The sequence below is a fragment of the Neofelis nebulosa genome, chromosome 2 (genome assembly GCF_028018385.1).
Source record: "Neofelis nebulosa isolate mNeoNeb1 chromosome 2, mNeoNeb1.pri, whole genome shotgun sequence".
Classification (NCBI taxonomy): Eukaryota; Metazoa; Chordata; class Mammalia; order Carnivora; family Felidae; genus Neofelis; species Neofelis nebulosa.
The window spans coordinates 212,200,084-212,221,318 of NC_080783.1; the positions used below are offsets into that span (position 1 = coordinate 212,200,084).

Consider the following 21,235-nt stretch of genomic DNA (forward strand, 5'->3'; position numbering starts at 1 on the left):
CTTGACGACTCATAGCTTTCTGTTTAATCTCCAGATTTTCAGATAGGGTCTGAGAAGCAGTGAATAACACCTTGGCTAAATCAAGTTAGATTTGATCCAAAACAAAAACAAAAATCCCAGATATATTAAAGTTAATCTGCAATTCCCTGGCAGCATTGGAATTTCCAGATTCAGTTTGATCCAGGTTTCCCTTAGCCCAACGAGAGAGATATATATATTTGGGATTTGTTTTGAGGCCTTGGACAAATCATTTTATATCTCTAAGCTGTAGTATCCCTACCTGTAAGACAAAAGGGAAATGTCTCCCAAGTCTTAGAGCGCTAACATTTTTCAGATTCTCTAGTTTAAATAAAGAATTCAATGAAAACATCATTAAATCAGTAAAATTTGGTTGAAAAGAACCAGAAACCATCAAGGCAATCAAAAACCAAGCATGCTGAGTTTTGTGTGCCATGCTTCTTGGATTAATGAATGTTTGTGAAAATCATGCATTAACATGAACTCGAAGCATGAGTCCTGACTATATTTTAGTTTTGGCCACGGAAGTATGAATGATTGATTTGCCACACATGTAAGTAACACTTATTAAGCTGTAACCCCAGGTGGCCTCATCCTAGGATGTATCACATTTAACGAGAAAAGAGTAAAGACAGATTCCTAGGCATTAAGAAGCCTGTCTGCTTCTGCTTGCATTCTTGAACCTCCCTTATCACCATGAGAAGGATATATCCTGGTTAGTCTGCTCATCCCAGGAGGAGGTGAAAGACATCTGTGGCACAGCCACCCCAATCTGAACCCGGCCTAGCGAGCCAACATCAGATAACCCGCAGATCCATGAGAAAAACTGATGGTTACCTTACGTCACTGAGTTTTGTTACACAGCAATTCTGTGTCAAGAGCTAACTGATACAGGGACATAGCAATGCAGCAATGTAATTAGTAAGCTCCTATTGAACTCTTCAAAAACTTCACAGGCTTCAGGGTCACCAAAGAAGTCTGCAACTCATGATCTCATTCCTTCTTTAGAATGACTCTGTGACGTATATACTGTCATGTCTCCTTTAAAAAGGGGAATGCTGAGGTTAATTTTAGGTTATAGACATAGTGTGCGATGTGTGTCCATGCCTCGGCCTCTCTACGTGGGGACTCCCCTGCTTTAGTACTCGCTGAATGGACCGGCCTGGGAAATGTCTGTATTACATAGCCCTGCTCCCCTGTGGCTGGGACCCAGCGGACTGGACCAGCAATGGGCACCTGGCTCAAGATCAACCAGTCAGGTTGGCCAATGACCCATCAGATTGTCTCTCTTAAGACTCTGAATTAATATTTAGAGACTAAAACTATTTGGTGGTAAAAGATCTTATTAACTTGGTTTAATTGCCTTGTTGGATGTGTCAGTAGAGAACAAGAAGGAGAGGGAGGGAGGGAAGGAGCGAGGGTGAGGGGAAGAAAGAGAGAGGATACAATAAAGCAGAGATGAGAGCCATGTTGCTAGCCCTGAGAGACGGAAAGAGGATGGCTGGATGTCAGTTGTCTCAGGAGATTACACCTTGCAACTCTTCAGTAAACTCAACTTTTACTTGTACCGGCTTGAGTGGGTTTTGGTTCCTTGCCTCGAAAAGAGTTTTAATCACAACTGAGTGGTTAAGAGACTTATTCACAGGCTCACAGCTCGTAAGTGGTTGTTACGGGCTGGGCTGTGCACCCCCAAATGCATATGTCGAAGTACTAACCCCCAGTACCTCAGGCTGTGACTGTACTGGAGATGGGAGTCTTTAAGGACTCAGGAGGTCATTACGGTGGGCCGTAATCCAATATGGCGGATGTCCTCATAAAAGGAGATGCACAGAGGGAACACCAGGCGAAGACACGGGAATAAGACAAGCATTCACAAACCAAGGAGAGAGTCCTCAGAAGAAACCAACCCTGCTGATACCTTGACCTCAGACTTCCAGCTTCCCGAATTGTTTCAGCTCCCTCTCTGTGATGCTTTGTTATGGCCGCCGAGAAAACCGATGCAGTGGCAGACCCTTTCTCACTGCATCACATGAGGATCCTTTTCCTTCTCAGGGGACGTGCCCCACTTATTGGCAAACTGTGTCATTACCAGGCACTATTCAAGTGAGGGTGGCAGGGGAGATATCAAAATCAGAGCAAAGGCAAAGCATTGAAAGGAAGATGGGAGTACATTAGTGTCTTAGAAGGTCTAGGAAAAAGAGATATATTGAACGAGGAGAAGAAAAATAACCCCGTGGAGAATTAGTGAGTTAATAAGCTCATTGAAAGCACACAGTTAATGAATTACGAATTTCGGCACGGATTCTCCTCATTCAATTGCTTATTGTGGACACATATTAATCAACATAAACCTCATTTCTTTGGTAGGATAGAATTCCTCAGTAAGGAGGAAAAAGAGTCGCATTTACTGAGGACTGACAAGGTGCCAGGCACATTACTTACCTCCATTTTACAGGCAGACCTCACAATAACCCTGTATAGTCGGCTCTGTTATTGCCAGCAGCCACTACAAGGGATGTAGCTGAGGGTCAGAGACATGACATCTTTTGCCCAAAGCGCCCAAGGTACCCGAGCCGGGTTGGAAAGCAGCTCTGTGTGACACTGTGGTCAACGTCAGTCAGTTGTTCCTCACTCCCCCACATCCATTCTCTATACTTTTGGCAATAACATGACCTAGATTTCCTTGGAGATAAGCCCTTCCTCCACTGCTTCTCTCACACAGTTCGAATTAGGGCTGGCCCCACTGCCACTGACCGAGGGCTGGGCATTCCGAAGTGATTGGTCAGGAACGGGCACGTGACCCAAGCTGATCTGATCAGAGGTATAACTCACACTTTGGAGGAACCAGAGACTTCAGAGCTGGTATCTGCCCCATCACCCGTGCCACCTTCCCTAAAGGACACGTATGGAAATGCCCTGTTCCAGCCTTGCCTTCGATCGGCCCCATAATCTTACCCCCTAGTTCATCAACTTCTCCTGGCCACCGCCCACTCTGACATGGTGTTTCCCTCACTGTCACCACACAGTGCTCCCCACGGCACGGCTGTTGAGGGTCTTCGTGGCATTCCCTGTCATCCTGTCGCTTTGTCTGACCCACGTGCTTCTACCGTCGTCGTCCCGTTCTAGGTTCCGGTTGCCATTTACTCATCCCTGCCCCCTACTTCCTCCCAGTTCACACCCACAACAGACACTTGTTATTTCTGCTGTTAAAGTCCACTGCTCTATTTTCCCTGTATAATGCCCATCTGTCTTAGCTATAACGAAGAACCATGGACCCAGTGTCTTAGAAACAACAGAGACTTACTTCTCATGGTTCTGGGAGCTGAAAGTCCCAGATCAAGGTGCCAGCACGGTCAGAGTCCAGTGAGGCCCTCTCTCGGGTCACACGTGGCTGCCTTCTCCCTGTGTCCTCACATGGCTGAAGGATGGCAAGTGAGGTCTGGGGGGTCCCTTTTACAAGGGTACTAGCCCCATTGATGAGGCTCCACTCTCAACACCAAATCACCGCTCAAAGGCCCCACCCCACTGCAGCCCTCAGAGTAGTTTATAGGGGGAGGGCCACAAACATTCAGCCCGTTAAACTGCCATCTGAAAAACATTAAGATATATTCTCTATCACCAAGTGGGTAGATGGATCAAGATCATGTATACAGAAGCCATAAGCTGAGTTTCTCAAACCCTTTTTTTTTTTTTAATCATCATCATCTCCCAAAGGAGACTTTTTAGACATTTTTCCTGTTCACCATCCCACTCCATAAAATATTAGCACCATAGATGCTGGATATCTGTTTACACACGATAGCCTTGTGGGGGGGCCATGAAATTGTAATATCTGAGTTTCCCCAACAAGAACCAAGTTTTACCCTTTTAAGGGGCAATCTGGCCCCTCAAATTCCACTAAAAATTCGAGAGAGAGAGAGAGAGAGAGAGGTTGAGATAAGCCAACCAAACCACTGTTATTCATAGTAACATCTCCTTAATTATTCTGCACTGTGTAATATGCAAAGATGGCCACAGTAGCAAGTCTGATAATTTGTACTCAAACATATTGAAAGACATTAAAAACTTTCATTTGCGTCTAGCGCATTAATGACTCTGTGAGTGTGAGAGATAGACTTATTCTGGCTTAGGGTGCTCGTCTTTGAAAAATGATGGAAGTCGCTTTTTTAAATTAAGGTAGCAACACCACTGATAATTTAAACATTGAAGGCATTCCAAAATGCTGTGATTTGCAACACCAGTTTTAATTAATGCCTGCAACCCGGCTGTGAAAATTGGGACCTATAATTTGTGAGTTACAGTAACTGCTAGTGTTTATTAACCTAGCAGGTCAAACTCTGGTTTCATGGCCTTATATATACATATATATCATCATCCTATTAAACTTCAAGTTGAAAGCCAACAGGAGAGGAAAATAATCACCCACAGGTAATGCGTCACCTTTGAACACAGAGGTGAAAGCGGAGTGGAAGCTTTTCTCCTTCTCCTCCCCGTCCTGCCTCTCTTGATTAACTCTTTCTTCTCCAGGTGTTATTTAATTTCTTCATCCTTTTCTACAGCCCTGCGACTGTATTGCCATCCTTCTCATCCCACACAAAAGGTCCTCTGGGTTTCAAATATTATTTTATAATAACTCCTGGGGCTTTGTTCCACCTTTCTAACTTCCATCCATTTGTTTGAGATTATGCGTGGAGAGTATGTGCTGGGAACCACAGTGGATCTTTGAATACTCGGAGAATGATATCAATACCACTTACAGAGCCCCAGGGATCAGGCACTATGCAAATCTCTTTACATATGTTAAACTTCTTTAGACCTGGAAACCTCCTACAACAAAGCGAACCTAGCCATCAACCTCTGGGTGTTAATTATGTAACAGAACTAGCTGCACTGACTTAGCTTGACTGCAGTACCTGGAAGGTTCTCTGGGCCTTACACAGAGCAAGGGCTAGGTTCAATAAATGTTGGCTGATCCAATTTAATTGGAAGCAAAATGAGTTTAAGAACCTTTCAAAAAGTGGGGCACTATGGGACACAATGAAGAGACGTTAAATATTTGCTTTTAGCCTCTAAGAGACACGTAGAGTGGTATTTAACGGCACAGGATCAGAAGTCAGGCAAACAGTGGCTGGCTTAACTTCCCGGTTCCACCACCCATCAGCTGGGTGCCCCTTGGGAAAGTTCTCCAATCTCTTACAGCTTGTTTCTTCATCAGAAAAACAGGGATCATATCACTTCTAACATATAGGAGCATGTAGTGATTCAACGACACAAACACAAGAAGGGCTTAATGCAGTGCTTGGCATTGATCAGGCCATCAACCACCGTCAATAAGTTTAGCTATTATTAGTATAATAATCCATCATGTTCTCCATGGCGGTCCTTGGAAATCCTTCCTGTAATATCCGGACACTTCAAGCTGTCAATTAACTAAACATTTTTGAGCATCTACCCTGTGAACGATCTAATGTAGTCACAGCGGGGGACTCAAGGGCTTATAACTGATCTCTCCTAGCACCTGTACTCATCACAACCGTGGTTATGGATTTGTGTACATGTTAATACTTGTCTCTTTCGCACAGGGCTGGCTTCATGGGCAAGTGACCTGCATCACTGACAGGCCCTCATTCTTAGTAGAGTCTCACGCTTGGTTTTTTTAAAATGTGCTGCCATCTCTGAGGGGTTTTGGTGGGTATTAAAATGCATCCAAATCTATAATATAAAACAGAAATATTATTTGTAAGAGAACTGATGAAAAATATGTGTGGGATGGGAGGGAGCAGCGGGGAAAAAAGACGGAGGTATTTCCTGCCTTGGGAGGAATTTTCCTCCTTTTCTTCTTCTCCTTTTTAGCCTTCTTTAAATACAGGCGCATGCTCTTTGTGAGTTCCAACCGTTCACCCAGCAAAAAGGTACTGCCGGGCTAGTATGTGCAAAGCACCACCTCTCTGTGTGTACAGATAAAAAGGATGCTTCAGATGCGGTGACAGATTTCACGCAATCGTTCCAGCGCCCTCGTGGACAAGTGCACGGGTTGTTGAGACATCACTAGGAAATGAGCAAGTGACCCAACAATGGAGGGCATCGCCAAGTCTGTGGCATTTGAGCCGACTTCTAACTTACTTGTGATCTTGGACTTCATGTCTCCCTCTAAACAACGGGGATGGTAACTTCTACTTGTTGTGATGATCAGAGATAGTAATTGTGGTGTCTTTGCAAAGGGTCAGACCCATTGTAGCATGGAAAGTCATCAAACAGCGCTGTCCCAAGGGCCACTGCTGTATTTGCATATGTTTGCGTGGGTTGGCAAAGAAGGTCGAGAAAAATAATAATTATTAATTACCCTCTGGCACTAATCTGATGAGTAACGTCTAACAGTGTGGTACATTCAGGAATCTCATTCCATGGGAAGAGATAAGTGGTTCCAGGAACATAAACATGGTTTATCTGCCAGGAACAATTAAGGCAGTGCATACACTGTAGTTTTTCTGGGTATAGCTTCTTGTGTTCTTTTAATCATGATTATATATATCTTTTGTATTATTTGGTTCTATTTCTCCTTAAAGCAACAGTCCTGTTATTTTAATCCATGTCTTTACAGTACAATAGCAGGACCATTAAGTTTGAGGTCGTTACATCTTGGCTGCATGATTAAGTTTAACACCCCAACCAGACATAGGTAAAGGCACACCAATTATAATTATCCGTTAGATCCATCTGTCTGTCCATCCATTCATCCACCCACACGTCTATCCATCCGTTCATCATCCATTAATCCATCTATCCATCCATCCATCCACCCACCCATCCATCCATTCGTTCGTCACCCATTAACCCATCTACCCATCCATCTATCATCCACCCATCCATCCATTCACCCATCCATCCATCTACAGTGCCAGACGTTGGCCACAAGAAAAAGGAAGCTGCTCACATCGAGTGGAGGCAAGATCCAAATTCGCGTCATCTTTGGTTTAAAAGAAGCAACACCTTCGGGAGTGGCCAATCCAGGGAAATCTCAACCTGAAACACCTAGCACCTCTGCTCTTTTCAGAGTCATGTACGAGTTAATTTCCAACTGATTCACTGAGAGATGGAAGTGCAAATTAAGGAAAAGGGCAGATCACCACCTGCTTGGTGAGCCTCACTGGAGAGCACACCCCACTGGCCACAATCAGGAGTCCCTGGTCCTGGGTGCATTTTGCCATGGTGTCATCTTTTGATGAATTACTTAATCACCATCTACATCTGTTCCTTTCTGAATCTCAAGGAGGCCGCAGGGGCATGTAAAAACAAAGCTGGAGTATTTGAGGAAAAGGCTGAAAACTTCTTCCACACGGAGGATCAGATTTCTGGTTTTCTCGCAGAGGGTAGGGAAGAGACGGCTGCCTCTCCAAACTGTTGGGGTCAAGCCTGGGGTGAGCAGAGATGTAGGCAACTTGCTTATCACACCGCACGATCCTTGTTGTCACCTGAGTGAGCCCAGAGGTGCCTGCTCAGGGCCATTACTTGCATTACTGTTGTGTGTATCACCACGCAGCCAGCAGCCTGGGATGCCCCCCCACCATCAAGCTTTGTGGCCATTTTCCATATAACCAACTGATCATGTTTAATCACTTAAACCAAAATGTCAGTATCTCTGGGCCTAAAGACTGTGAGTTCTCAAGGAGGCCAGACAAATCCCTTATCCACAGCAACATTAGACCTCCTCTTTGACTTTGTGAGCCTTCATTACTTTGAATCCCACTAATTTGGAATAATAAATGGTAGACGGGATACTGCCTGGGCCACAATCTAACTTTGTGCTCTCTATGGAAAAGGAAGCATTTGGTAAATTAAAATTATTCAGGTGGATGAGATCTAGAGGACATTTAAACTCTATGAAGATAAAATATTTTCATGTATATATAATCACACAGAAGTCACTCAATTTATTTCCTCTCCCCAAAGATGTCCATGCCCTAATGCCTGGATCCTGGGAAGATGTTATGTTACAGGGCAACAAGGACTTTGCAGAGCCTGCATTATTGGGACTATCCCAGTCTAATTACAAAAATTCTTTTTTAAAAAATGTTTTTATTTGAGAGAGAGAGAGAGAGAGAGAACGAGTAGGGAAGAGGAGCAGAGGGAGAGAGATGAAGAATCTCAAGCAGGCTCCACACTCAGCATGGAGCCTGACGCGGGGCTCAATCCCACAACCCTGGGATCATGACCTGAGCCAAGTCAAGGGTCAGACACTCAACTGAGTGAGCCACCACCCAGGTGCCCCTAATTATAAGAATTCTTTTTTTTTTTCTTTAAAAAAAATTTTAATGTTTATTCGCTTCTGGGAGAGAGAGAGAGAGACAGAGAGAGACAGAGACAGGGTGCGAGTGGGAGAGGGGCAGAGAGAGAGGGAGACACAATGTGAAGCAGGCTTTGGGCTCTGAGCTGTCAAAACAGAACTTGACGCAAGGCTCTAACTCATGAACTGTGAGATCATGACCTGAGCTGAAGTCAGATGCTCAACCAACTGAGCCACCCAGGCGCCCCATAAGAATTCTTAAATGCAGAGAACTTTCTTCAGCTGGAGTCAGAGACATGAGGCAGAAGAAGAAACTGGAGAGAGATGTAGGCCATGAAAGAGACCTGACCTCCCAGTACTGGGAGAAGGATGCATAGAAACCACAAGAAGGATGCAGACAGCCTCAAGGAGCAAAGAAAGATCCCCAGCTAACAGCCAGCAAAGAAATGGGAGACTTTAGTCCAACCACAAGGAACTGAATTTGACCAACAACCTGAGTGAGCTTAGAAGCAGGTTCATGGAAGCAAGTTTGCGTCTAGAACTTCCAGAAAGGAACATGGCCCTGCTGTCCATTTAGCTCTGATCTCCTTAAAGCCAAGGACTGCACTGAGCCACGCCATACCCACACTTCTGACCCAAAGGAGTGTGAGATCATCAATGTGTGTTGTTTTAAGCCAATAAATTTGTGGTGGCTTGTGACAGCAGCAATAGAAAATTAATACGATGGGAGCATCTATTTCTCATATGGCCAATACGGCCAGGAACTGATGACTCACTGGTCAGAATGGCCGGAAGGCCGATCCTGCTCGAATGTCAGTCTTGCAGATGAAGGAGGGAAAAGGTGGTGATGAATTACTCTCAGCTATTTAGCTCTTCACGACAACTGCGCTCGACAAGGGTCTCTGGGCAGCACTATCTAAGCTTAGGCTCTGTTCGTGGCATGTCCACAAAAGTAATAAAAAGGATATTCCTTAGTATCTCTAGCAATTTGGCTGAGCTTTCCACCTCATCCAGTCAAAATTTGTCCCTTCTGGGGCACCTGGGTGGCTAGTCGGGGTCTAGCATCTGACTTTGGCCCAGGCTGTCGTCTCATGGTTCGTGTTCGTGAGTTCGAGCCCCTCAGTGGGCTCCGGGCTGGTGGCACGGATCCTGCTTGGGATTCTTGCTCTCTCCTCTCTCCGCCCCTCCCCTGCTCGTGCTTGCTCTTGCTCTCAAAATAAATAAATAAACTTCAAAAAACTTTTCCTGTCAGTCTGCGTTTGCAGTTTGGACGGAGCCCCACAATAATGCATTTCTCCAGCCCCCTTAGCGACGATCTCTACCCCCAGAAGCCATCTGTAGATCAAACTAGAGTTCTGTCTTTGAGGTGAGAAGTCTTCTCCTCTCTGCCGCCGGGCCAGCCAGGGCTGACATGGTTACAAGAGAAGCTGGGTGTTGCCAGCATCCTATTAAGAGTGAATGAAATCAGACCAATGTGTTTGTCAGCCGTCAGCAAGCTCAGCCTCCCCAATTATCCTGTCTAATTAGATTAGAAGCTGACAGCTGGGAACACACCCTATGACATTTCTGTTTGCCATCTAAAAATGAGGAGCACACAACCCAGCTCTCGCTCCTCATTGAGACCCAGACCCTCTTCCGAGTCGTTACAGGAACTGATTTTTTGTAATTAGCTGCTGCTGGTGTTACATCAATTACCCTTCTCCGCTCCACACAAAATATGCCTGGAGGGTAAAGCAAGTTAATAACGCTGGGCAGTAAAGCGGAGCTCCAAGCTTCTTCGGAGAACTTTGTCAAATGCATGGGGGCACTTACTTTGGGTTTCCCCTAAAACCTCAGAGAAGAGTTTGTAGATAGTCATTGGTGGTGTCTGAATCAGCTCATGGAGTTGAAAACTCACGGGCCCATGTGCACACTCCGTGGTCTGACTTGGAGCCAAACCCAGGGACTGCACAGTGGGAAGGGTGGTAGGTCACACGGCCCGGGACAGAGGTTGTGCAGAAGGCGATCAACTTCCCCTCTGGTTTTAGAGAAGAATAAACCCCCCACCCTCTCCAGTGCTATTCTTGAGCGCTACAGGTCCGGTGTTTCTGGAGATCTCATGATGGCTTCTCGTAGCAACAACCGACTGATGCACAGCTCACACAGGCACCTTACAAGACACAGCTTGAGAATCGGCTCTCAGAGAGGCCTGGACGTCTCAGTGCAGAACGGTTTCAAACAATACATTTGAACAGAAGGCTTAACAAGGTTTTTGAGCAGAGATCTAAAGTGGTTTTGTCATGGGGGTCCTTTAAATGACATGGGACAGGGGGGCCTGGGTGGCTCAGTCTGAATTCAGCAAGGGTCATGATCTCATGGTTCATGAGTTCGAGCCCCACATGGGGCTCTGTGCTGACAGCTCAGAGCCTGGAGCCTGCTTCGGATTCTGTGTGTGTGTGTGTGTGCGTGTGTGCATGTGTGTGTGTGTGTGTGTGTGTGTGTGTGTGTGTGTGTGTGTGTGTGTCTCTGTCCCTCCCCCAGTCTCTCTCTCTCAAAAATAAACATTAAATGACACTGGACAGTGTCCAAGGCAGGCGGCCCATCTTGCGTGGCTGAGCTCCACAGTGTCGACTGTGGGTGTGCAAATGACACTCTGGTGTAGAATTCAGGGAGCCAGACAAGCAGGGCAAAGGGGCTGGAAAGAGTCGCAAGGCATAGAAAATCTAACCTTTAAAAAGCTGCAGTTGTCAACGCTGTACTTCTATGTACTTACGGGCCCATGTGGGTCACCCAATGTTTCTTGTGCTTTCCCCAAATTTTAGCCATTCAGAACCATATAATGAGGGGTTTTGCCCTATGTACCATTCGCATGATTTACTTAATATTTATTTTTTTTAAGTTTTAAATTTTTTTTAAATGTTTATTTTTGAGAGAGAGAGAGAGAGAGAGACAGAGCACGAGTGGGGGAGGGGCAGAGAGCGACAGACACAGAATCGGAAGCAGGCTCCAGGCTCTAAACTGTCAATACAGAGCCTGACATGGGGCTTGAACTCACGAATGGTGAGATTATGACCTGAGCAGAAGTGGGACACTTAACCGACTGAACCACCCAGGTGGGTTAAATACTTAATATTGTTTCAAAGTAGCTCACTTTCTTTTTCTTTTTCTTATATAAATTTAATGAAAAAAAAAAATTTTTTTTTTCAAGAGACAAACAGAGTCCAAGCAGGGGAGGGGCAGAGAGAGAAGGAGACACAGAATCCGAAGCAGGCTCCGGGCTCCGAGCCGTCAGCACAGAGCCCGACGCGGGGCTCGAACCCACAAGCTGTAAATTCATGACCTGAGCCGAAGTGGGACGCTTAACCAACTGAGCCACCCAGGTGCCCCTACTAATTTAATTTTAGAACTCTGCATCATTGGCTTGATGTGCTGGTTTTATTTTTTCTGATGTACATTAACTAAACATATGGCTGTTCAAATCTTGGTGTCCCTCCACGTGTGCCCTAAAACCTCACCTGTGCAGTGTTTACCTGCCTGTCACCATTTGGGGACCGTGGCATTTGGGTAAAGTGAGTCTCCAGTGACTCCCTGTAGCTGAGCTGCAGGAGTTGAGTTGGAGCCCTTGTGGTTTCTCCAACTACATTCCAGAGCTTCTCAGCTGCGGTGGGGGGGAGGGGGGGACCCAGGTGGCTTCTGGGCACAAGAGGAAACTTCTGGAACCATCTGCTTAAGCTGCAGCTCCAAAGTCACAGGAAACTCTCAAACCCAGAGCGTGACTTTTGGAAGGGGTACCAAGAGACCTGGAAAGTGACTGGAAGGATGTCCTGCCTCACGGTGACACAGCACCCTCCCTAAAACATCTGAGATTGTAGAAAAGATTATTCTGCCTCCTTACATCCTTCTGGAAGGGCCTGGGGCCTCACAAGTAGACAATGAGCACTAAGAAAGGGGAAGCAACTTGACAGAAGGCCACTCGGCCAATCAACAGCCATGACAGTATCTGGTCAGGCCTGTGGGAACCGCCCGGTTCTGTCCTGAGCACCCAGCCCACCTTGACCCGAGTCCTGGCCACTGAAGCCTGGCGCAGACAGCACCAGGCGGGGAAACGGGAACTTTAGATTATAGCAATAACAAGCTGGGGGGGATGCTCAGACCTGAAGTGTACTGATTTATCACTAGGTGATGGGACTTGAAAATACATCATCTTATTTCACCGTAAAACATCCTCACAGGGGCACTTGAGTGGCTCAGTCGGTTAAGCATCCGACTTCAGCTCGGCTCATGATCTCATAGTTCGTGGGTCCGAGCCCTGCGTTGGGCTCTGTGCTGACAGCTCGAGCTCGGAGCCTGGAGCCTGCTTCCGATTCTGTGTCTCCCTCTCTCTCTGCCCCTCCCCCACTCACACTCTGGTCTCTCTCTCTCTCTCTCAAATAAATAAACATTAAAAAAAAAAAACAAAAAAACAAAAAACCTCTTCACAAGGCACCCACCCTTGTTCTCTCCATTTGGATTAGTTTGCTGGGGCTGCTGGTGATCCCTTGGGTTGTAGACACATCACCCCAATCTCGGCCTTCATCCTCCCTGGCACTGTGTGTGTGTGTGTGTGTGTGTGTGTGTGTGCGCGTGTCTATGTCCAACCTTCCCCTTTTTCTAAGGATCCCAGTTATATGGGATTAGGACCTCACCCAACTGCAGGATGACCTCACGGTCCCTTTAACATACCCGCAACAACCCCACTTCCAAAGAAGGTCACATTCTGAGGTCCAGGGATTTAGGGCTTCAATATACACATCTGTGGGGGACACAATTCAACCCAGAATACCATCTTGCAGCTGTGGGATGTGAGTCTCAAGATGGTGAGGTCACTTGTGTGAGGGGACAGAACTGTAGGCAGCAGACCCAGGATTTGAAACCAGAAGCGAAATGCTCGCTCTACCTACTTAAACACCACTACAGACTGAATGTCTGCATCCCATCAATATTCATACGTTGAAACCTAATTCCGAATGTGAAGGCATCAGGAGGGGGGGACTCTGGGAGGGGCTGAGGTCACGGGATTGGCGCCCTTATAAAAGAGACCCTAGGGGCGCCCGGGTGGCTCAGTCGGTTGAGCGTCCGACTTCGGCTCAGGTCACGATCTCGCGGTCCATGAGGTCGAGCCCCGTGTTGGGCTCTGTGCCGACAGCTCAGAGCCTGGAGCCCGTTTCAGATTCTGTGGCTCCCTCTCTCTACCCCTTCCCCGCTCATGCTCTGTCTCTGTCTCTCTCTCTCTCTCAAAAATAAATAAACATTCAAAGAGACCCCGGAGAGCTCCCTTGCTCCTTCTCAGCACATGAGGACACAGCAAGACACAGCCACCTACGAACTTAGGAAGTAGGCCCTCCCCAGATATCGGATCTGCCCGTGCCTTGATCCTGGACCTCCCAGCCTCCAGAACTGTTAGAAATCACCGTGTTTAAGCCACCAGCCTACGGTGACTTTGTTAAACCTGCCCCCACGGACCAAGAAAAACAGCTTTAGAACTGGTCCGCCCCACGGTCTCACCTAAGTTCTATGGATTCCTGCCTTAGTCACTGTCTTACTCTCCTCCTTCCCAGGGTGTTGCTGAAGTTAAATAATAGAAGTCACGTCCTCCTGCACACCACGCAGGGCGCTCACGTACAAGAAGCACGTAGTGTTGGAGATCATCATCAGGCCGACACAGCGGCGGTATCGCTCAACAGGCAGGTGCATGCGGCCTGCACGCGGTCCTGCCTGCTTTGAATTCCAGTGCCTCTCAACGCTTTGTGACCCTTGAGCGATGACTTCACCTGTTTCAGCTCTAGCATCCCGGTCTGTAAAAACGGGACAATCGTTAGATAGCTACTGTGTGCACAGTGCAGAAACAGTGCCGGCCAGTAGTAACTGCTGGAGGGGATCCCCTGTGGGTGAGCACAGCCAAGCAGCCTGAGCCCTGCCAGCCTGCAAAGGTCAGAGCTACCCCCAGGGTCAGCCCCTCGTCAGGGGCGAGGGGTGGTGGTAAATGACACCTCCATCCAGCAGGAAACTCGGACATGATTCTGCAGCCCTCCCTCATCCCTCAAACCCTGTCCATTTTCTCTCCCAAATATCATTCTGATTTCTGAATATTTCTCACCATCTCCATGGGCCCCAGCGCCCTCTTCTCCCCCCACCCCTCACTCCCTGCACTCCCCCCGCCCCCATCCCCTCTGTACTACAGGAGCTTCCGCACTGTTCTGCTGCCAGCCTTACTCTTCTATACCGTATTCTGAAAGCAGCAGCCAGAGGGAGCATTTTAACAAGTCAGGTCATGCCCCTTCTTTGCTCAAAACTCTCCTGTGGCTCCCATGTCCCACAGAGTCAGTCCATATCCTTTGCCCCAGCCCCATGTGACCTGTCTCCCCACAACCTCTCTGATCTCTCTCTTCTGCTCGTACGGCTTGCTCTGCTCCAGCCAAACTGGCTATCTGGCTGACACGCACACCTGATGCTGCTACCTCAGGGCCTTTGTACTTGCTGTCCTGTCTGCCCCGGGGTACGTCCGTGGATGGCTGTCTCACCTCTTCACACTTCCCACAAACATCCAGACCACCCTCTCTCCCTTGTAATTCTTCATGGTCTCTGTACACTTATCCCATATGCCACACTATATGTTTTCACTCGTGTCTCTTGCTTATCGTCTGCCTCCTACCCTAGAATATCAGCTCCGCGAGGGTGGGGATCTTTGTCTCCTTCGCCCAACGCTGTATCCTCAGTGTCTGCAAAAGTGTTTGGCACATCACGGGACCTTGATAAACATTTCTGGAACGAACAGAGAAGTGGAGGAAGCAAAGAAAGGAGGCGATGTTGTGTAGAGATCGACCTCGGGAGGACAGAAATCAGAAACAGTGGTTAACAGCCGACTCAGAAAATAGAAAGAAAGAAAAAAAGAGTTGTCAGTATCATTCCATTTTCAAAAGAAAGACCCGTCTGCTTTGTGCCCCTGTAAAACCTCACAATTTGGTAAAAGCACATTGATGTGTTCAAGGGGAGAGGGAACACTTCAGCGGCTCTCGTATTTCCTAGACTCAGTCAAAAGGCTCGAGGTCACCCAAAGTCACTGTTACAAAGAGAGGGATTGAGTCACGCAGAAATTTCCAGAGCTCAGAGAGGACCTCCTATTCTCCCAAAGCTTTCTTGAGGCCTGGAAGCCACTGTCTAGCCTTGCAGTGAAGATTCCTTTCACACCTCTGCAGTTTCTTAATCTGAGAGGAGGGAGCATTAAAGGGACCAATGCCTGTCGCATGTCCGGAGTTTCTAACATCTCCTTTGGGAAGGCTGATAAACCCCAGACTAACGCAATTAATGTGCTTCTTCCAGATGGTTCCTGAACCAGAGCCAGGTCAACGTGATGGATGGAGGTCCTGCCAGGACACTCGGGGAGAGGAGCTGTAATGTTCCCAAGGCTGAAAGGGAGAGGCATCCCACAGAGGGCTGGACAGTTGAAAAGGGGGTCTTGGCACCAGTGGCCGGGGCTCCTGGGGACATCATGTGCCTTCCTCTGTGCCGTGGCTGCTGTCCCAGCTCTGCACAGTGAAAGCCTGTGCTGGGCTACATCGGCTCCAGTCAGGAAGGGAGAGAGCACAATGTACCTCGTACAGAAAGCCCGGGCCCCTGGCCCTCAGAGGCTCGCAGCTGTGTGCATCTGGAACACACCGTCCTGCCCGGAGCCGTGCAAGTACCCCGTGGACCCTCCGAGCAGACACCGTTTGCCCTTGTGACTTCAACTCTGAGCTGAAGGCGTGCCTGCCCTTCATTTGTTCTGTGGTGCATCCTCGTGTGTCAATAACCCCTGAGAACCTGGGTCTCCCTACTTTCCACCAACCCCAGTATCACCCGTCCCCCACCCCCAAACGCGAAGCCACTCTGACTTTTGTCATCAAAATCTAAACTCCGATGCAAGAAGACATTTGTTGAACATCTACCACGGAGACAGAAATGTCAGATTCTCTTACTTCTCCTCCATCACCTAATCCCCACACATTCCTGCATTCCATGTCTAAGAGCAAAAGCAACTTGCATGAGGTTTCACAGCCTCAGACCCGGCCTGGTCTCACAACACACCGGCCAGCTGCCATGAAATCCAACAACTGAGGAATGAATTGAATATGCAGAATCAAAGCAACCCAACCAGCCAACCCCTTTGGCTCTCGCTGGTAGAGACTCTCGGTTACACAAATGGCAAAAGAAATCCCTCTCCCAGAATGATAGCTGACCTCTGTCTTAAGAAAGAAAAGAAAAGAAAGAAAGAAAGAAAGAAAGAAAGAAAGAAAGAAAGAAAGAAAGAAAGAAAGAAAGAAAGAAAGAAAGAATCTTGAAACATTCCTCAAAGCATAATTTTGGGACACTCAAGTGGGGCTCTCAGTTTCCCCTTCCTTTTCTTCTCCATTCATCTTGTCAGTATCTGACACTTCATAGAAACATCTAGACTTCCATCAAATGGCCTACTGTTTTCCCCCTTCTTACCCTTTCCCTTTCTTATCAATGCTGCCTTGAAAAATAAAGACATACTACATTCAGGGCTGAACAAGCAAAAATACGAGTAAATTATGCAGAAGAGCCTGAAAAGATAAGAATAAACTTTCTGATTGAAAGAGTAATTAACCACTGACACAGCCTGTGAACAGAAAATCGGTCAAATGCGCTGATTTATCGCGTTGTGGGAATGTAGCAAGGACTCCAATGATACCATTTGGGGCAGCAGGTGGGGAGAGGAAGAGTAGCTAAAGAAATGGGAAGGCACATCTATGCCATTTAGATCTTGCAATTCAATGAAGGATTCACAAGGAGGAAAGCCTCAAAGCCCTTGCTGAGGAAAAAAACTAAATTCAGGGAGCACCCACACTGCCACATCCATTACATACGCTATCCCAACAACGTTGGATTCTCCCAACAACGCTTTGAGGCGCATGCCATCATCCTCACACCGCGTTAAGAAGAAAAGTCAAGACTCAGGGAAGTTGAATGAGTCACCGTATGGCTAAAAAGGGATCTGCTCCCAGAAGACCCGACTCGAAAGCCAGTGCAACTTTCTCTGCCATTTTGTTCTCACGTGACCTGAAGGAAGATTTCAGGGGGCAGGTGGGCAACACGGGCTCTCCTATTCCCCTTCCTTCCTCCCGCCTCCTCATCCCCTCTCCCTTTCTCCCTCCCTTTCTTCTTCCTTGGCTCCTCCCTCCCTTCCTTCTTTCCTTCCTTTTAAATTCAGGGAAAGACCATTACTATTCCCCTTCCTTCCTCCCCCCTCCTCATTCTCTCTCCCTTTCTCCTTCCCTTTCTTCTTCCTTGGCTCCTCCCTCCCTTCCTTCTTTCCTTCCTTTTATATTCAGGGAAAGACCATTTCTTCACCGTGCACAAGTGGGGACGGTAGGTGAGACAGAGTACCTGTCTTCTGATACCCGTGTGCATATTAAATACTAACCGTGGCCAAAGCCACTTGGCTCACCTTTGAGGATACGAGGAACACCAAGGTGAGCTGTGATTACGTGTGTGGCAGAACTCTCAGCAACTTGACCAGCTAGTAGTTTACAAGCTACAGGGTTACAAGGAGGCCGCATCCTTCCCGAGGGGCAGGCAGAGAGGGATGCTGGAGAGAATGAAGAGGTTTTGATATTGGGGAAAGAGAAGCTCCAGGACCAGAATCTAAGGAGTAAAAAGCATCTTATTTAGACTTGCCGAGTGTAGACACTTAGGGATGAGAGAGGCTGGCACAGGGGAGGCTCCAATTTACACAAGAAAAGAAAAATCAAGCTTCTTTTCTAGGCTTCCCGCGATTCCAATTATTTTCTCTCCCGACTGAGGTTCGGGGTCGCGACTCACAAGGTGGTGCGGGAGAGTAGCACACACATCGGAGGCGGTCAGACCGTGGGTCCAATTAATTTGCTCGCTCTTTGTTTGAGCAAATGATTTAACTTCTCAGTGAGTCAACGTCCTCATCTACAAAACTATCCAATCCAGTGGGTTCTCAGAAGACAAAATGGTATCACACGTGTAAAGGGTTTAGCCCCATGTGCCCCATCAGGCGCATTGTAAGGACTCAATAAATGATCGCTGTGTGGGAGTCATACTGTACATCGTGTACTTGGGTGACTTCAACACTATAAAGACGACACAGATGGACGGATCGCTCTGGTTGGTGCAGGTAAGTGTGCCTGTCACTCTACCCGATGTGCCCAAGCCCAGCCCAGGATGGCACCAACGAATACACCACCCCTTCGTGGCGCTCAGTTCCCAAGTTTCCATCTTGCTGGGCTGACTACATTGGACTATATGCATGTGTGTATATAAAAACAAGATATAAAATTTTGTGAAACGAGTCCCCTACTCTTTCCCTCAACGCTCAGCCATAAGAGAGCGATCTGTTCCGATTCTGGGGGTGGCGGGGGTGGGGGAGGCAACAGACTGTGTGGGCAGTGTAAGGAACTGTATTTTGGCCATTCCCAAATTTATTTGATCTTATTCGCTGATTTCTGAACTTCGCCCCGCTGCCTGTGGCTGTTACTGGTCTATCATCGAGCGGACCACTGGGGACCACTGGGGACCACTGGCTTGAATTGAGTTGCCAACAAACGGAATGGTTTTCTGCAGCTTTCTGACTTCTGAGCAACAACGTGAAGAAGGGCGTGGTGATGAAGGTCACAGACACCAGGGTCGATCTCCACGAGCCCCCGTGACTTTCTGCAGATGTCAGTGCCAACTTCAAACACAGACGAGATTCTGAGCACATCTTATTAGCACAAGTTGCTGGATATAACAAAGTCTAGCAAATTATTTGATAAAGATCTATTCATTACCCTTATCCAGCCAAAAGGAAAATATAATTGAAACGCAGTCACATATGCTATAATAGGCGCAGGAATAAAACTTCCTCCTTTCCCCCCCTAATTAGAAAACGAGAAGCTCAGAGAAACGTGTACAGGCAGATCAGATAGGAGAACAGATTTTGTGTGTTTTAGGGAGAGAATTTTTTTCTGGGTGACTTGCCCGTTAAGACATTTTATAAACTCCAAAAACGAAATAGCCTCAACCAAAAATACAGGCCCCCCCCCACCTCCATTGAAGAACTTGAATGACTCTCCCGCTCACAGAAACCACCCATTAAATATCCTGTTGAGTGTGTGCTGATTGATAACGGCTGTAGGAACTCCCACATCTGCAACACGAATATCTTGGTCAGCGAGGACTCGGGAAATGAAAGAAAAGCACGCTGATAAGGAGGTCTGAATCCTACTTTGTATGCTGGAGAGCTCTCTCCCTGCAGCCTGGAGAGGGGAGAATGCGAGAAGCTGCAGGGGGGGCAGGAGAAAGCCCGTGTGCCATGGGGGGGCGGGGAGGAGGCCTCCCCCACACCTGTATGGGGCAGGAGCAAAAACAGCCATCCAGGGAGGCCTCCAGTTGGACTGCATCTGAAAGGACAAGGTCACCCCTTGCCCCCAGCCCGAATACCTCCCCCAACTAACCCAGTTTCTCTCTTCCTCTATGTGTTTTATTCAAAAAAAATTTTTTTTAACGTTTATTTATTTTTGAGACAGAGAGAGACAGAGCATGAACAGGGGAGGGGCAGAGAGAGAGGGAGACCCAGAATCGGAAACAGGCTCCGGGCTCCGAGCCATCAGCCCAGAGCCCGACGCGGGGCTCGAACTCACGGACCGCGAGATCATGACCTGAGCTGAAGTCAGACGCTCAACCGACTGAGCCACCCAGGCGCCCCATATGTGTTTTATTTTAAAATGCAAATAGTGCTATATGTTAACCCGTTACTAAGCCATTCGCTCAGATCAAATGGCTTTTTTTTTTTTAGCTGTTTTCTGGGGCACCTGGGCAGCTCAGATGGTAAACATTCCGACTTCAGCTCAGGTCACACTCTCAGGGTTCGTGAGTTCGAGCCCCGCATCCGACTCGCGGCTGTCAGCACACAGCCTGCTTTGGATCCTCTGTCCTCCTCTCTCTCTGTCCCTCCCCTGCGCGCACTCTCTCTCTCTCTGTCTCAAAAATAAAGAAAACAACAACAACAACATTTAAAACTGTTTTCTGATGTGGGGAACAACTTCTCCGTGAAATGGTTCTGAAGAAATAGGACCCTCAGCAGATAAGTACCCACGGGCAGGTGGGGAGCTTGGAGGGATGGGGGTACCTTGTGGGGAAGACACGCCCAGGTGGGTTGCCAATCTGGGGTGAGGAGCTTGGAAGCTACGAGCACTGTAATCACGTGGCAGAAACCCTCCGCGCTCACCAACGCCACCGTCCTGCCGGTCTTGGGGTGCGGCCAGTCCACACGCTCCTGCCCCAGGTGGCCGGGTGGGGCCCGCGGGAAGACGCGGTTCCACTATGTCCCCGCCAGCCTCTGAAACCTCTTCAGGGTCCTCTGCTCCCTTCGCCCGACTACCAGCTGCGCGCAACTCACAACTCAAGGGAGGATGCTGAGACCGCGGGAGATGACGAAGCTCCCGACGGAAGGAGCCCGGAGCCCCCGTGTCTGTGCGGGGCCGAGCCCCTCTCCACTGACCCACCCTGGATTGCGAGAGGCGGGGGACACAGACTTCTGTTGTGTTAAAGCCTTGACATTCCGACGTGGAGTTGGTGAAGCAATTAACATGACTTCTTCTAACTCACTATTACGGTAGCTAACACCCACCAGGTACGTGTCTAAGTATGTTCGTCCTCGCACTAGTCGTACGAAATAGGAACTATTATCATCCCCATTTTATAGGTAAGGAAACTAAAGCTCAGAGAGGTTAAGTAACCTGCCCAGGACCACCCAGCTAGAGAGCAATGAAAGCTCTGGGTACACACAAAGGGGCAGAAGAAAGCATCGCGGTGAAACCAGGGGGGACCTGGTTCCACTAGAGATGACAAAAGTTTACAAGCCTCACACGTTTCCCGACGGGAGACTCGGGCATGACGTTATAGAGCAGG

At 47.9% G+C, this 21,235-nt stretch overlaps 1 protein-coding gene across 3 annotated transcripts in view; it reads right to left on the reverse strand.

The window, feature by feature from the left end:
• KAZN (kazrin, periplakin interacting protein) overlaps positions 1–21,235 on the reverse strand; it is a 1,084,458-nt gene that overhangs the window by 738,556 nt on the left and 324,667 nt on the right. The gene's annotated exons all lie outside the window — the stretch shown is intronic.